This window comes from Chiloscyllium plagiosum, chromosome 3 (assembly GCF_004010195.1).
Source record: "Chiloscyllium plagiosum isolate BGI_BamShark_2017 chromosome 3, ASM401019v2, whole genome shotgun sequence".
In the NCBI taxonomy this organism is placed as follows: Eukaryota; Metazoa; Chordata; class Chondrichthyes; order Orectolobiformes; family Hemiscylliidae; genus Chiloscyllium; species Chiloscyllium plagiosum.
In genome coordinates, this window is record NC_057712.1 from 136,908,885 (window position 1) to 136,914,725 (window position 5,841).

General features: G+C 48.2%; 1 long non-coding RNA gene across 1 annotated transcript in view; it reads right to left on the bottom strand.

The window, feature by feature from the left end:
- The window catches only part of LOC122548579, a 17,478-nt gene that overhangs the window by 2,932 nt on the left and 8,705 nt on the right, over positions 1-5,841 (bottom strand). The gene's annotated exons all lie outside the window — the stretch shown is intronic.

Genomic DNA, 5,841 nt, shown 5'->3' on the forward strand with positions numbered 1-5,841 from the left:
GAAAAGCAGGTAGGCAGGAAGACTTGTTGAAGGTGAAGCCTCAGAAATAATTCAGTGAGTTTTCAGATCCAAGGAAACCGGTTTCAATCGGGGAGATATGGTTTATTATCGGAGCGAGATCTTTAAAGAATGGGGAAGCCCGGGTTAGATAATTGGGGAAGCTGGCAGAGTAACTGTACAGCGTGGGGGTGAGAGATGGATTACGTTTGCAGGTTCTGAAGGGGTTAACGGACAGAATGAGAAGCCAGCTATCTCTCCAGCCCAAAAAAGGGAATGAATGTCAAATGTTTATCCAGAGTCAATGGATAAATGTGTCTGTAATAAATAGATCAGGGTAGGTGAGTGGAGCATACAAATACACAGGACGAGGAACAGGAAGGTAGGGCCATGTGTTAAGAACGTGAAACATAAAGAGGGAAGCAATGAAAATAACAATAGGCCATTCAGCCCTTTTAGCTTGTTCTGCCTGCTCCTGATCATCTAACTCAGGCCTCAGGTCTTGCTTTCTCTCCACACCTGAAGAAATATATTTCACTCTTTCACAGAAGTGTCCAATGTTTTGGCATCAACTGTACCCTGTGGCAGAGAATTCCTTAGGCTCATAACTCTCTGGGTGAAGACTTTCCGAAGTGGCCTAGCCAGTCTCCTTAGACTGTGCCCTGTAAGTGTCGACTCCCTGGTCATCAGGTACATCGGTTCTATGTTAACCCTATCTAGTCCTGTTAGATGTTTATAAGTTTCTTTGAGATTCTCCTCACCCCTATTCATTTAAACTGCAGTCTCTCTCCATCCATCAGCCCTGCCCTCCCAGGAATCAGTCTGGTAACCCTTCGCTGCCATCCCTCCATCACCACAACATCTTCCCTCAGATAAGGAGACCAAACCTCTCCACAATACTCCAGGTGTGGTCTCCCCAAGACCCGGTATAATTGCAGCAAGACCTCCCTGCTCCTGTATTTCCCCACTCCCTCAGTCTGTCCAAATCCCACTGAGACATCTCTGCATGCTCCTCACAGCTCACCCTCCCACCCAGCTTCGTGCTGTCTGCAAACCTGCAGAGATTATGTTTAGTTCCCCCTCTATATTGAGAAGCCAATGGGCTGCTGAACAGTAAACAGAGGGGGAGGTCATACCCTGAGAAAAAAACCTCATACTTTCCACTCGATCCACGCCCTTTCCAATCTTATAAACTTCCACCAGCTCGCCCCCTTAACCTCCTTCATTCCAGTTAAAACAATCCCAGTCTATCCAAACGTTCTTCATCGCTAAATTCCCCTGGACCAGGTAACATCTTGGTAAATCCTTTCTGTACCCTCTCCAAAGCATCCACATCCTTCCGGTGGGGTGGTGACCAGAATGGTACACAATATTCCGAGTGTGGCCTAAAGGCCACGCTATCACCTAACTGGGTCTGAGGAATGCCCTCATGGAATGAGGGAACAGGTGATGGGTTTTCCAGAGGTTTGTCGTAACATCCCCGAACAGGCTGACTAGAAAATATCTGAAAAGCTGTTTCATGTCCAAACCCCTCGGGCCAAAACCAGAAAGCCTTGTTTGAGGCGTCTTGTGGTAGTGTCCCCACCTTTCGGCCATGTGGCCTTGGTTCAGGTCCCACCTGCTCCAGAGGGGTTATTAAAAACATCGGAAATGTTTAGAAATATCAGTGGGGAGCTAGGAAGCAGTGGGGTGTGGGTTTGATGGAGGGCAGCTAACTGATGTAAAGCTCTCCCATAAAAATGTGGGTTTGAATTCTGTTTAAGTACACCGTTGCAGTGTACAACAGGTTTTGATGGAGGTTGTGGTTGGGTAATTCCGAACCTCAGGCTAATATCCTGAGGGCAGGGCCGACACGATATGAAATGTGGCTTTGTTGTGACCGATTACGATGACACTGACAGGCCGAGGAAGGTGGTTCATTTGCAATATTTTGAAAAGTTAGGTGTCTCATTTATCTGGCAGCCATTGGAGTGGGAGGGGCAGCAGCGAGGCCCAGATGCCTGATGGGATGGTCAATTTAAAGGATATAAACTTACCTCGTGTGTACGCGGAGCGCACGCTGAGCAGGAGCGGACTCGGGACTGCTGGGCAAGTGAGGTCATATACTTGGGGGGTTGCTTTACCCGAAACACTACTCGGGTAGTGTCTCCCACCCATCCTCTCCCTTTAACCAAACAAAGAGGTGCGCCAGATTGGTAAGGTGACTAATTTTTTATTCCTTTGTAGCTTTTCAGTCGTCTCTTTGGGAATTTAGAATAGTGGGAATGGAGGTGAGGGCAGTTGAATGTTCCTCCTGCAGACTGTGGGAGGTAAGGGTCACCATTAGTGTCCCTGCTGACTACATCTGCAGGAAGTGCACCCAACTCCAACTCCTCGAAAACCGCGTTAGGGAACTGGAGCTAGAGCTGGATGAACTTCGGATCATTCAGGAGGCAGAGGGGGTGATAGAGAGGAGTTATAGAGAGGTAGTCACACCTAAATTACTGGATAAAGGGAGCTGGGTGACTGTCAGGAGAGGGAAAGGGAATAGACAGACAGTGCAGGGACCCCCTTTGGCTGTTCCCCTCGGTAATAAGTATCACCGTTTTGGATACTGTTGGAGGGGACGCCTTACCAGGGGAAAGCTGTGGGGCACAGGGCTCTGGCACAGAGTCTGTCCCTGCTGTTCAGAAGGGAAGGGGGGAGAGGAGCAGAGCAGTACTCATCGGGGACTCCATAGTTAGGGGGACAGATAGGAGGTTCTGTGGGGACGAGAGAGGCTCACGGTTGGTGTGTTGCCTCCCAGGTGCCAGGGGTCGTGATGTCTCTGATCGTGTTTTCGGGATCCTTGAGGGAGAGCAGCCCCAAGGTGTGGTCCACATCGCCACCAACGATACAGGTAGGAAGAGAGATGGGGATTTAAGGCAGAAATTCAGGGAGCTAGGATGGAAGCTTAGAGCTAGGACGAACAGAGTTGTTGTCTCTGGTTTGCTGCCCGTGCCACGTGTTAGTGAGGCAAGGAATAGGGAGAGAGAGGAGTTGAACACGTGGCTACAGGGATGGTGCAGGAGGGAGGGTTTTGGATTCTTGGATAATTGGGGGTCTTTCTGGGGTAGGTGGGACCTCTACAAGCAGGATGGTCTTCATCTGAATCAGAGGGGTACCAATAGCCTGGGGGGGGGGATTCGCTCAGGCTCTTCGGGAGGGTTTAAGCTAATTCAGGCAGGGGGATGGGAATCTAAATCATAGTTCCCCAGTATATGGGAGGTTGAGAACAGTGAGGTCAGAGAGAAGGTTGTAAGAGGGCACCGGCAGTGCTGTCGCGGAGAATCCTGAGATCCAGGCGGCTAGACTCGGTGGGATTGAGGTTCACAGGGAGGAGGTGTTAGCAAGGCTGGAAAACGTGAAATAGATAAGTCCCCTGGGCCGGATGGGATTTATCCTAGGATCCTCTGGGAAGCCAGGGAGGAGATTGCCGAGCCTTTGGCATTGATCTTTAAATCGTCATTGTCTACAGGAATAGTGCCTGAAGACTGGAGGATAGCAAATGTGGTTCCCCTGTTCAAGAAGGGGAGTAGAGACAATTCAGGTAATTATAGACATGTGAGCCTTACTTCACTTGTGGGTAAAGTGTTGGAAAAGGTTATAAGAGATAGGATTTATAATCATCTAGAAAAGAATAATTTGATTAGGGATAGTCAGCACGGTTTTGTGAAGGGTAGGTCGTGCCTCACAAACCTTATTGAGTTCTTTGAGAAGGTGACCAAACAGGTAGATGAGAGTAAACCGGTTGATGTGGTGTATATGGATTTCGATAAGGCGTTCGAAAAGGTTCCCCACAGTAGGCTATTGTACAAAATACAGAGGCATGGGATTGAGGGTGATTTAGTGGTTTGGATCAGACATTGGCGAGTTGAAAGAAGACAGAGGATGGTGGTTGATGGGAAATGTTCATCCTGGAGCTCAGTTACCAGTGGTGTACCGCAAGGGTCTGTTTTGGGTCACTTTATAAATAACCTGGATCAGGGCATAGAAGGATGGGTTAGTAAATTTGTGGATGATTATAAATCTAGAGGAATTATAATCATCTAGAAAAGAATAATTTGATTCGTGATAGTCAACATGGTTTTGTGAAGGGTAGGTCATGCCTCACAAACCTTATTGAGTTCTTTGAGAAAGTGACCAAACAGGTGGATGAGGGTAAACTGGTTGATGTGGTGTATATGGGTTTCAGCAAGGTGTTTGGTAAGGGACAAGTGTGAGGTGATTCACTTTGGAAGGAGAAACAGGAATACAGAGTACTGGGCTAATGGTATGATTCTTGGCAGTGTAGATGAGCAGAGAGATCTTGGTGTCCAGGTACATAGATCCCTGAAAGTTGCCACCCAGGTTAATAGGGTTGTTAAGAAGGCATATAGTGCATTAGCTTTTATTGGGAGAGGGATTGAGTTTCGGAGCCACGAGGTCATGCTACAGCTGTACAAAACTCTGGTGTGGCCGCCCTTGGAGTATTGTGTACAGTCCTGGTCACCGCATTATAGGAAGGATGTGGAAGCTTAGGAAAGGTTCCAGAGGAGATTTACTGGGATGTTGCCTGGTATGGAGGGAAGGTCTTACGAGGAAAGGCTGAGGGACCTGAGGCTGTTTTCGTTAGAGAGAAGAAGGTTGAGAGGTGACTTAATAAGACATTTAAGATAATGGAAGGGTTAGCTAGGGTAATGGGGAAAAGACTGGGAATGGAATTGCGAATTATCAGGTCAGCTGTGAGCTCCAGAGCAGGCTGGATGAGCTAAATGGTCACTTCTGCTCCTATATCTTATGGGCTTGTAATTATGGTTAATTTTGGTGAAAAGAAAGGTCCACTTGGTTCAGTAGTGTCCTTTAGGGAAGGAAATCTGCCAATCCTTAGCTGGTCTGTGATGTGGCTGACTCGGAACTGTCCTCTGGTCAAACACCGGTGCAAAATGTTTGTTTAGTATCTGCCGTGTCTCGTGCAGAAGCACTCGCTGCAGAATTCCCAGTCTCAGACTTGCTGCTGTTGCCAGGCATTTTTTTTGGGGGGGGTCAATTAGGGATGGGTGATAAATCCCAGTGACTCCTACATCCCACGCACAAATATTTTGAAAATGTTGCTCTTGGCCTCCAGCTCAGTTACCCTTGTTCCCTGAGAGACCAGAATCTCTGTGTGCCAGTGTTAAATACATTCACCGATGAACTGCTCACAGCTTACGAGGCACTGTGAAGCTTTGGAATTCTCCGCACCACAGCCCTGGGAATTGTCACGGTTGAATACATTAAAGACTGAGATTGGGAGACTTTTGGAATAGGGGAAGCAACTGAAGTTGATTTTTATCACTCCACCTCGTATCCATGTCTTCAGCTCTCTTGACCCTAAACTCTGGAATTTGCTTCCCAAATATTTCCATCTCTGCAGCTCCCTCCCCTCTGCGTGTGTGTGAAATGTTCTCTGACTGAGGCTTGGCAGCGACCACAGGATCACTCTCAGCTTGTCCTACACAAAGGGTCAGGGAGGTGGATTTCTCTTCGTTACCCCCAGCAACAGCCTCTGTAGCTTCATGAACAACAATAAAACCTCCAATAGACACATTCAACGCAGCGTTTTGTTTGGTGGGATCAGATTCTCGCACAGAGAATCCCACAGAGCCAGAGTGCTGAGCCTGACACTCTAACCAGCTCTGTACACGTTGTAGAGACGAAGACCCTGGAAAGTGGACCACTCCATCAAACATGGCCTTAACACTTCCCGAGCACGAGGCAAGCTGTAGCAACCGGAGAGGGAGAGAGAGGTGGTGCGGGGGAAAGAGAGAGGGAGAGAGAGAGAGGGGGAGAGAGAGAGGGGGAGAG